Genomic DNA, 12283 nt, shown 5'->3' with positions numbered 1-12283 from the left:
TATTCCCTGCGTGTCATAGAAGGCGACTAAAAGGGGAGGGAGCGGGGGGCTGGAAATCCTCCCCTCTCGTTTTTTTTTTTTTTTTCCAAAAGAAGGAACAGAGGGGGCCAGGTGAGGATATTCCAAAAAAGGCCCAGTCCTCTGTTTTTAACGCTACCTCGCTAACGCGGGAAATGGCGAATAGTTTAAAAGAAAGAAAGATGTATATATATATATTCTTTTCGTTCTTTCATACTATTCGCCATTTCCCGTGTTAGCAAGGTAGCGTTAAGAACAGAGGACTGGACCTTTGAGGGAAAATCCTCATCTGGCCCCCTTCTCTGTTCCTTCTTTGAGAAAAACAAAAAAAAAACCAAGAGGGGAGGATTTCCAGCCCCCCCCCTCCCTTCCCTTTTAGTCGCCTTCTACGACACGCAGGGAATACGTGGGAAGTATTCTTTCTCCCCTATCCCCAGGGATATATATATATATATATATATATATATATATATATATATATATATATATATATATATATATATATATATATATATCTTTCTTTCTTTCATACTATTCGCCATTTCCCGCATTAGCGAGGTTGCGTTAAGAACAGAGGACTGGACCTTTGAGGGAATATCCTCACCTGGCCCCCTTCTCTGTCCCTTCTTTTGGAAAATTAAAAAAAACGAGAGGGGAGGATTTCCAGCCCCCCGCTCCCTTCCCTTTTAGTCGCCTTTTACGACACGCAGGGAATATGTGGGAAGTATTCTTTCTCCCCTATCCCCAGGGATAATATATATATATGGTATTGCAGTGGAATTTATTAAAAAGGGGGGTGGCTGTATTGTTGACTGGTTGGTGGGGTTATTTGATGTATGTGTGACTCATGGTGGGGTGCCTGAGGATTGGCGGGGTGCATGCATAGTGCCATTGTACAGGGGCAAAGGGGATAAGAGTGAGTGCTCAAATTACAGAGGTATAGGTTTGTTGAGTGCTCCTGGTGAGTTGTATGGGAGGGTATTGATTGAGAGGGTGAGGGCATGTGCAGAGCATCGGATTGGGGAGGAGCAGTGTGGTTTCAGAAGTGGTAGAGGATGTGTGGATCAGGTGTTTGCTTTGAAGAATGTATGTGAGAAATACTTAGAAAAGCAAATGGATTTGTATGTAGCATTTATGGATCTGGAGAAGGCATATGATAGAGTTGATAGAGATGCTCTGTGGAAAGTATTAAGAATATATGGTGTGGGAGGAAAGTTGTTAGAAGCAGTGAAAAGTTTTTATCGAGGATGTAAGGCATGTGTGCGTGTAGGAAGAGAGGAAAGTGATTGGTTCTCAGTGAATGTGGGTTTGCGGCAGGGGTGTGTGATGTCTCCATGGTTGTTTAATTTGTTTATGGATGGGGTTGTTAGGGAGGTAAATGCAAGAGTTTTGGAAAGAGGGGCAAGTATGAAGTCTGTTGGAGATGAGAGAGCTTGGGAAGTGAGTCAGTTGTTGTTCGCTGATGATACAGCGCTGGTGGCTGATTCATGTGAGAAACTGCAGAAGCTGGTGACTGAGTTTGGTAAAGTGTGTGGAAGAGGAAAGTTAAGAGTAAATGTGAATAAGAGCAAGGTTATTAGGTACAGTAGGGTTGAGGGTCAAGTCAATTGGGAGGTGAGTTTGAATGGAGAAAAACTGGAGGAAGTGAAGTGTTTTAGATATCTGGGAGTGGATCTGGCAGCGGATGGAACCATGGAAGCGGAAGTGGATCATAGGGTGGGGGAGGGGGTGAAAATTCTGGGGGCCTTGAAGAGTGTGTGGAAGTTGAGAACATTATCTCGGAAAGCAAAAATGGGTATGTTTGAAGGAATAGTGGTTCCAACAATGTTGTATGGTTGCGAGGCGTGGGCTATGGATAGAGTTGTGCGCAGGAGGATGGATGTGCTGGAAATGAGATGTTTGAGGACAATGTGTGGTGTGAGGTGGTTTGATCGAGTGAGTAACGTAAGGGTAAGAGAGATGTGTGGAAATAAAAAGAGCGTGGTTGAGAGAGCAGAAGAGGGTGTTTTGAAGTGGTTTGGGCACATGGAGAGGATGAGTGAGGAAAGATTGACCAAGAGGATATATGTGTCGGAGGTGGAGGGAGCAAGGAGAAGAGGGAGACCAAATTGGAGGTGGAAAGATGGAGTGAAAAAGATTTTGTGTGATCGGGGCCTGAACATGCAGGAGGGTGAAAGGAGGGCAAGGAATAGAGTGAATTGGAGCGATGTTGTATACCGGGGTTGATGTGCTGTCAGTGGATTGAATCAAGGCATGTGAAGCGTCTGGGGTAAACCATGGAAAGCTGTGTAGGTATGTATATTTGCGTGTGTGGACGTATGTATATACATGTGTATGGGGGGGGGTTGGGCCATTTCTTTCGTCTGTTTCCTTGCGCTACCTCGCAAACGCGGGAGACAGCGACAAAGTATAAAAAAAAAAAAAAAATATATATATATATATATATATATATATATATATATATATATATATATATATATATATATATATATATATATATGTATATATATATATATATATATATATATATATATATATATATATATATATATATATATTATCCCTGGGGATAGGGGAGAAAGAATACTTCCCACGTATTCCCTGCGTGTCGTAGAAGGCGACTAAAAGGGAAGGGAGCGGGGGGCTGGAAATCCTCCCCTCTCATTTTTCTTTTTCTTTTTTTTTCCAAAAGAAGGAGCGGAGGGGTGGGTCAGGTGAGAATATTCCCTCAGGGGCCCAGTCCTCTGTTCTTGACGCTACCTTGCTATCGCGGGAAATGGCGAATAGTATGAAAGAAAAGAAAAGATATATGTATATATTTATTATTTATTTTGCTTTATCGCTGTCTCCCGCATTAGCGAGATAGCGCAAGGAAACAGACGAAAGAATTGCCCAACCCACCCACATACACATGTATATACATACACGTCCACACACGCAAATATACATACCTGTACATCTCAATGTACACATATATATACACACACAGACATATACATATATACACATGTACATAATTCACATTATCTGCCCCTATTCATTCCCATTGCCACCCTGCCACACATGGAATAACAACCCCCTCCCTCCTCATGTGTGTGAGGTAGCGCTAGGAAAAGACAACAAAGGCCACATTAGTTCACACTCAGTCTCTAGCTGTCATGTAATAATGCACCAAAACCACGGCTCCCTTTCCACATCCAGGTCCCACAGAACTTTCCATGGTTTACCCCAGACGCTTCACATGCCCTGGTTCAATCCATTGACAGCACATCAACCCTGGTATACCGCACTGTTCCAATTCACTCTATTCCTTGCAAGCCTTTCACCCTCCTGTATGTTCAAGCCCCAATTGCTCAAAATCTTTTTCACTCCATCCTTCCACCTCCAATTTGGTCTTCCCCTTCTCCTTCTTCCCTCCACCTCTGACACATGTATCCTCTTTGTCAATCCTTCCTCACTCATTCTCTCCATTTGTCCAAACCATTTCAAAATATATATTATCCCTTGGGATAGGGGAGAAAGAATACCTCCTGCATATTCCTGTGTGCAGTAGAAGGCGACTAAACGGGGTGGGAGCTGGAACTGCTCCCTTCCTGATTTACTTTTCCAAAAGAAGGAAGAGATGGGTGGGCTGAATGAGGATTTTTCCTTCTAAGGCTCAGTCATCTGTTTTTGATGCCATCTTTGAAACTTCATAGAATGAAGTAGCATTTACAGAATCTGTTCTTGAGACCAGTTGGACATGGAGAAGAGTTCATCCTTCACTTTCCATTACTTTTGATGGTAATACATGGAGACCTTCCTTTTGATTCTTATAAGCCAGACATCCATTTTGGTTAATGTAAGTTTCCTCTATCACAACCTTCTACCTGGAAGGAGAATTTGTATGATGCTAAGGAAGCCATCTCAGATCAGGCAGTTGGTCTCAGGATTCTTTGAAGGTATTTTGTAAGCCCCACCTCATCAATGCTGCTTATGGAGTGAAACAGTGGCTTGTCTTTGGCTTTCTAGATGACCTATTTTCACTTGAAGGATGTTCTGGCTAATCCTGCTATGTTTCACATCCCTAAGGACATAGTATATTGTAAAAAGATGTTTTAAAAGCTATGTTTATGAAAGAGATTGTTCAGTTTGTCTTCTCTAGAGGAGCCTCACAGATAAGGGAAGGACAGAGTTCCCTTCTTTTAGATTGAACTGCTGTTCCCCAGGGCTTACCAAGTCAAATGGTATTTGAATATACTTAGTCCATTTGTTGTTTAATTCATCCTCCTTCCCTCACTGTATTTTGAAAGTGTACCCTGGTATTGCAGATGTGTGTGCTTTTGTGAAACCTGTCTGTCACAGACGACAGAATATCCAGTTGATCTGGAACTCTTTAGGAGAATTTTGGGTCATGTGTTAAAACAGCTTATTCCATTCTGAAACTTTTATGCATTTGCTGATGTCATAGCAGCATGTTTGAATACTGGCTGTTTCTTTTCCTAACAAAGAAAAGCAGTTAATCTATCACAATCCTCGCCCTCTTTCCTAAAGAGGCCATTCAGAATGTCCTTATGCTAAGTCTACAAGAATTTTCATGTGAAGAAAACAGTAATTGTTATTCCTAATCTTAAAAGGGTGTTTGCTGGTCCTCCCTTACTATTCTGAAAAGGAGGAGTTTTCATTTATCTATGTCTTACTGTCTCTCAGGCAGAGGGGTCTTTGGAGGCAGTTGAACTGGGTCTTTAGGCAGTTTCACAATGAAATAGATGGGAGTTTAATACAAAAACAATTTTGGATCTGTCTTTTTTAATTACTCACTCACTGAAAATGTTAAGATGAACACTTTGTGAGGCCTATGACAGACTTTACTTAGTCCTTTCACTGTGGATCTGTCTATCTATTTGTTTCTCTGACATTTTTCCAATGGGAACTCCCTCAGAGGGGTGGCTACGGCAACAGTCTCCATAAGTAAAGAACTCTAGTGCTGCTTCGTAGGCTTTAGTGCCTCACCCTTAACATGCCACTTGGCAGAGGGCAAGTCTAATGTAGTGTTTGCAGAGGCTCCTACCTAATATTCCTGATGACAACTTCTATCTAATGCTCCTACCTCTATTACATAATGCTTCTACTTAATGTTCCTGCCATTTTGCCAAAAGGCAGGGTTAGCACATACTGTTCACTGCAGGAAAATCTAGAGTTACAAACAATGAACTGCAAGAGTTAAGTGTTGTCAAAGTGTTACAATGACAGGGGTAGAATGTATGTTTGTGGATAGAAAGAAAAGACAGCTGCCTAGGTCAGAGGAGTGCAACTTCACAGCCACTTAAGTGCTGGCTCACAATGCAGATTTCACTAACCCTTCCTATACTCAGACGGGTAGTGCTGGTAATGTACCTCCCTGGTCATTGGCTGCCTACCAACTACTGTAGATGGGATGTAAATGTCCCTTATTTTTCACTTTATTTATTTATTTTTTTTTTTGTCAGCTGTGGTTGGTATATATACACCATGGTATTTTTTCCTCAGTGCAGCTGGAGTATATATATATATATATATATATATACTGCCATTATGCCTGTAGTAGCATCCCATGCAGCTTCCAAACACTACTCCATAATTTTCTTCAAACAGACTGATCAATAATTGTGATTTTAAGGAGGCTAGTACAAGATCTTTGCTCTAACATTATATTTTTGAGGGTATGTCACTGTTGCAAGAAAAGGTGAAAAACCTTAGTATTCTCGTATTTTTTTGTGACAAAAACACTTTGAAAAAGACCACTTATCTCAATATTCCAGAAAATACCCTAAGATTGCTCTTATATCTGGAGGCAGATCAGCATACATCAAAGTCTTTTTATGCAAATGAACATTGCTTCAGTGGGTTGAGTTGCATATTCTTGTATTTAGAAAATTATATTCTGATTAATCATTGTAACTAACCTTTGGAGTTTATTTCTTAAGAATATTTGAGAATACCTAGCATATGAGGACTGTCTTAGACAGTCATCACAGACTTAGAAAATTTATTGGTACATTTTAGTACACCCCAAAATGATGTTTCTGTCATTCAAAATCAGTACACAGACCTGGCAATTCAAGGTGATGACTGTAGGCTTAAGCATATCCTCACAAGTTTCACCAAAGTAATTACTACCTTACTCCCAAGAAATAAGCATCTTCAGTGATAGTTCAAGCCTTTCGATGATTTCAGCATCAAGAAGGAATATGCCAGACATGGGCTAAGAGTACTGAACACCTCTTAAAAAAAGAAAAAATCAGCCTGATCAACCAGTACTACCTTTCTGAGTATCAGGAGGGTTAGTGTAATCTTGAAGAATCTCTCGGATGTGACTGAAGTTGTATATTTTTGTTTCAGCTTTTTTGTAACAAGATTAAAGTTGGTGACATTTATTTCATTTCATTTCATTTATTTTTACCTTTAGATCCTTTTATTAATCTCCCAGGCCTTGTTTGTGATAAACTTCTCTAATCTTTCTTACTGAGGAAACCAGTTGCTTCTGTGCAGCCCAAGTGGAAGCTTTCTAAAGTCATAGATATTTTACAATCTGATAGATTTTCAAAAGTTTAGTTGCTTAACCTCTTCAAATGAATATTTTTTTCCTTTTAACCTTGGCCTCTAGATGGCAAGGTAGTGATTATATAGGATGTCCATGTATGAGAATCTTTTCTTGGATAACCCAAGATTATTCTCGAAAAATGAATGTTTAATATAAAAAAAAAGCCATGTTTTCATCAGCTCTTGGAAGGCATTGCCAAGTAAGCTTCATACCCTCTTTCTAGTTCAGTCTGTTAAAGATATTTTTGACTTTTCTGGAGATTATCGGGGGAAATATATTTGTGCTCCTTAGAATCATGAAATTCCATATGGTGAAAATTATGTGTATGAATTGAAAAATACATGATTTGAGGAATCTGGGTTCTACATTAGCCTTCCTCATGAACCCTTTGTTGACGAACATCAGCGAAAGGGGTCTTTGGCTCCTATCTACTTCTTTCATCAGACTTGGATATTGTGCATTTTTCCTTTGTTGCTCAGGGGATTCTTCCTTCAGAAAATACTTATTCCAGTTTCCTTTTGATTTGCCAATGATGGTATTTTTCTTATTTTGAAGGTTTTTCTGTGCACCCCCATACTTTGCATGGGTATGCTCTTGTGCATGCAGAACAGGCTACAGAGGAGAGAAAAGTAGATTTTGAAATTAGGGGAAAAAATTCTGGATTATTTGCTCTGCATGATCTGCAGATTCTAAGCTGCTAAATAGCCGAAAGTGAGTGGGTCATTAACATAATTTCTGTGGCAGTTTGGTCAAAGGTGAACTCAAAATATTTAAGCTGCCGTTGGGATGACAGCTGCAGGGGAAGCCAGTGTTTACCCACCAGAAAGGTTGGAGGTTAGAAGATCCTAACCCAGATTTTCTAAGAGGATATCCCAAAGAATCAGATATGCCTGTGAGACACCACTGGAGAGAGATGAGACTTTTCTAATTTTAGATACCTACATTTTTCCATAACAGATAAATGTATCAGAATGACTTTTACTTTGGTTTATTCTTTATGCCTGTGCTGACATGTTTGTAGTGAAGTTTTTGTGAATGAAGTTCAGCTGAAATCAAAAGAATCCATGGACCTCATGCTAGCTGCTAATAAAGATTTGACAGTAATATTGTCTCCACCACTAACAATTCTTTATGATATGCTACTTTCTCTTTTCAGATCACTAATACTGCCTTGTAGCTAATTTTCCCTGTTTCGAACACAAAGTATCTGCCACTTTTCTCATTTGTTCACTTCTTTTAAAAGATTCAGCAGTCCAATAATGATTTTTATTTTACTTATCTGTTTAACTGCTTTTACCTTAAGGATGATAACACACACCACTGTAAAATAAATCTGTTCACTGTTTTTGCTTTAAGGATGATAACACATGCCACTTGTAAAATAAACAGAATGTTGCATGTCTTGTAAACTTTGAATTTTGTGATTTTACTGCCATTTTTCTCCAGATTTATGTCTATTTTCCTTTGCTCTACCAGCATTTCTCTTAATCCTACTATGTTGAACTCTTCAGCTAAACTGTCGTCAAGGATAAACTGTCCTCGCACTCATAAGTTATCGGTGCAGAAGTATTCAACGTACACAACATAGTGATTGAATGTCTCCCCACACTGATGATAAAGGTGATAAAGACAACTTTTTTGTTCTGTGTGATTAATTATGATTATGCATTCTGCTGCTGTTCCAAACTGTCACAACAAAACTTCTGACCGTAGTACACCTTAACTAAACATACCCAACATTTCTATCAAGCTATATTTTACTGGAGCAAATCTCCATACATGTGGTTATTTACAGACAACGAAAGTCGTCTCAAGTTACAGTACTTACAAAATGCTGAGCACCTGAGAACACACACACACACACATCTGCTGCTCTCACAGTTCATATCCATAAATTAAAGCTTCATATAGTCACTATAAGTAACCCCTTCCACCCCTGATTGTGGTAATGTGCCAACACACTTAAACATAGTAAGCAAGTAAAACAACCATACTTACTACAGACAGCATTAAAAATTTCATACTTATATAGATGACTTTTGATATAAGTAATTGTTAAAGAAAAACAATATTCTGTACAATATATATATATATATATATATATATATATATATATATATATATTTTTTTTTTTTTCATACGATTCGCCATTTCCCGCATTTGCGAGGTAGCATTAAGAACAGAGGACTGGGCCTTAGAGGGAAATATATATATATATATATATATATATATATATATATATATATATATATATATATATATTCACTGAGAACCAATCACTTTCCTCTCTTCCTACACGTACACATGCCTTACATCCTTGATAAAAACTTTTCACTGCTTCTAACAACTTTCCTCCCACACCATATATTCTTAATACCTTCCACAGAGCATCTCTATCAACTCTATCATATGCCTTCTCCAGATCCATAAATGCTACATACAAATCCATTTGCTTTTCTAAGTATTTCTCACATACATTCTTCAAAGCAAACACCTGATCCACACATCCTCTACCACTTCTGAAACCACACTGCTCTTCCCCAATCTGATGCTCTGTACATGCCTTCACCCTCTCAATCAATACCCTCCCATATAATTTACCAGGAATACTCAACAAACTTATACCTCTGTAATTTGAGCACTCACTCTTATCCCCTTTGCCTTTGTACAATGGCACTATGCACGCATTCCGCCAATCCTCAGGCACCTCACCATGAGTCATACATACATTAAATAACCTTACCAACCAGTCAACAATACAGTCACCCCCTTTTTTAATAAATTCCACTGCAATACCATCCAAACCTGCTGCCTTGCCGGCTTTCATCTTCCGCAAAGCTTTCACTACCTCTTCTCTGTTTACCAAATCATTTTCCCTAACCCTCTCACTTTGCACACCACCTCGACAAAAACACCCTATATCTGCCACTCTATCATCAAACACATTCAACAAACCTTCAAAATACTCACTCCATCTCCTTCTCACATCACCACTACTTGTTATCACCTCCCCATTTGCGCCCTTCACTGAAGTTCCCATTTGCTCCCTTGTCTTACGCACTTTATTTACCTCCTTCCAGAACATCTTTTTATTCTCCCTAAAATTTAATGATACTCTCTCACCCCAACTCTCATTTGCCCTTTTTTTCACCTCTTGCACCTTTCTCTTGACCTCCTGTCTCTTTCTTTTATACATCTCCCACTCAATTGCATTTTTTCCCTGCAAAAATCGTCCAAATGCCTCTCTCTTCTCTTTCACTAATACTCTTACTTCTTCATCCCACCACTCACTACCCTTTCTAATCAACCCACCTCCCACTCTTCTCATGCCACAAGCATCTTTTGTGCAATCCATCACTGATTCCCTAAATACATCCCATTCCTCCCCCACTCCCCTTACTTCCATTGTTCTCACCTTTTTCCATTCTGTACTCAGTCTCTCCTGGTACTTCCTCACACAGGTCTCCTTCCCAAGCTCACTTACTCTCACCACCCTCTTCACCCCAACATTCACTCTTCTTTTCTGAAAACCCATACAAATCTTCACCTTAGCCTCAACAAGATAATGATCAGACATCCCTCCAGTTGCACCTCTCAGCACATTAACATCCAAAAGTCTCTCTTTCGCACACCTGTCAATTAACACGTAATCCAATAACGCTCTCTGGCCATCTCTCCTACTTACATAAGTATATATATATATATATATATATATATATATATATATATATATATATATATATATATATAATATATATTTTTTTTTTTTCTTTGTCGCTGTCTCCCGCGTTTGCGAGGTAGCGCAAGGAAACAGACGAAAGAAATGGCCCAACCCACCCCCATACACATGTATATACATACGTCCACACACGCAAATATACATACCTACACAGCTTTCCATGGTTTACCCCAGACGCTTCACATGCCTTGATTCAATCCACTGACAGCACGTCAACCCCGGTATACCACATCGCTCCAATTCACTCTATTCCTTGCCCTCCTTTCACCCTCCTGCATGTTCAGGCCCCGATCACACAAAATCTTTTTCACTCCATCTTTCCACCTCCAATTTGGTCTCCCTCTTCTCCTCGTTCCCTCCACCTCCGACACATATATTCTCTTGGTCAATCTTTCCTCACTCATTCTCTCCATGTGCCCGAACCATTTCAAAACACCCTCTTCTGCTCTCTCAACCACGCTCTTTTTATTTCCACACATCTCTCTTACCCTTACGTTACTTACTCGATCAAACCACCTCACACCACACATTGTCCTCAAACATCTCATTTCCAGCACATCCATCCTCCTGCGCACAACTCTATCCATAGCCCACGCCTCGCAACCATACAACATTGTTGGAACCACTATTCCTTCAAACATACCCATTTTTGCTTTCCGAGATAATGTTCTCGACTTCCACACATTCTTCAAGGCTCCCATAATTTTCGCCCCCTCCCCCACCCTATGATCCACTTCCGCTTCCATGGTTCCATCCGCTGCCAGATCCACTCCCAGATATCTAAAACACTTCACTTCCTCCAGTTTTTCTCCATTCAAACTCACCTCCCAATTGACTTGACCCTCAACCCTACTGTACCTAATAACCTTGCTCTTATTCACATTTACTCTTAACTTTCTTCTTTCACACACTTTACCAAACTCAGTCACCAGCTTCTGCAGTTTCTCACATGAATCAGCCACCAGCGCTGTATCATCAGCGAACAACAACTGACTCGCTTCCCAAGCTCTCTCATCCCCAACAGACTTCATACTTGCCCCTCTTTCCAAAACTCTTGCATTCACCTCCCTAACAACCCCATCCATAAACAAATTAAACAACCATGGAGACATCACACACCCCTGCCGCAAACCTACATTCACTGAGAACCAATATATATATATATATATATATATATTATCCCTGGGGATAGGGGATTAAGAATAGTTCCCACGTATTCCCTGCGTGTCGTAGAAGGCGACTAAAAGGGGAGGGAGCGGGGGGCTGGAAATCCTCCCCTCTCGTTTTTTTTTTTTCCAAAAGAAGGAACAGAGGGGGCCAGGTGAGGATATTCCAAAAAAGGCCCAGTCCTCTGTTCTTAACGCTACCTCGCTAATGCGGGAAATGGTGAATAGTTTAAAAGAAAAGAAAGAATATATATATATATATATATATATATATATATATATATATATATATATATATATATATATATATATCTTTTTTTTTGGTTTTCCCTCTCCAAAATAATTTCACTCTTAAACAATCATCCTCCATCCTTGCCAATATATCACCTTTCCTTCTACATTCATTCCATGTCATAATACATTCAACTATTTTATATAGGATAGAGTGAAAGAGGCACTAAGGGTATTGGGGATTGAACAGTCAGGAGGATGAAAGGCATACATGAAACAATGAATTGGATGAATGTGGTATACACTAGGTGACATGCTGTCAATGGGATTGACTGGGGCATACAAAGTGGCCACCATTTACCTTGGAATAGTCTATGGGGATTGGCTGTGGATGGTAGGCTGCTGTTTTGGTTTATTTTACATGACAGCTAAAGAGTGAATATGTGCAAATGAGGATATTGGTTATCTGTTCTGCTCCTATTTTAGCTCAGTAAGGAGGGTAAAGCCGTTTTGTAAAAATATATATATATATATATATATATATATATATATATATGGAAGCGGAAG

The sequence above is a fragment of the Panulirus ornatus genome, chromosome 5 (genome assembly GCF_036320965.1).
Source record: "Panulirus ornatus isolate Po-2019 chromosome 5, ASM3632096v1, whole genome shotgun sequence".
NCBI classification, from domain to species: Eukaryota; Metazoa; Arthropoda; class Malacostraca; order Decapoda; family Palinuridae; genus Panulirus; species Panulirus ornatus.
This window is presented reverse-complemented; position numbering follows the sequence as displayed.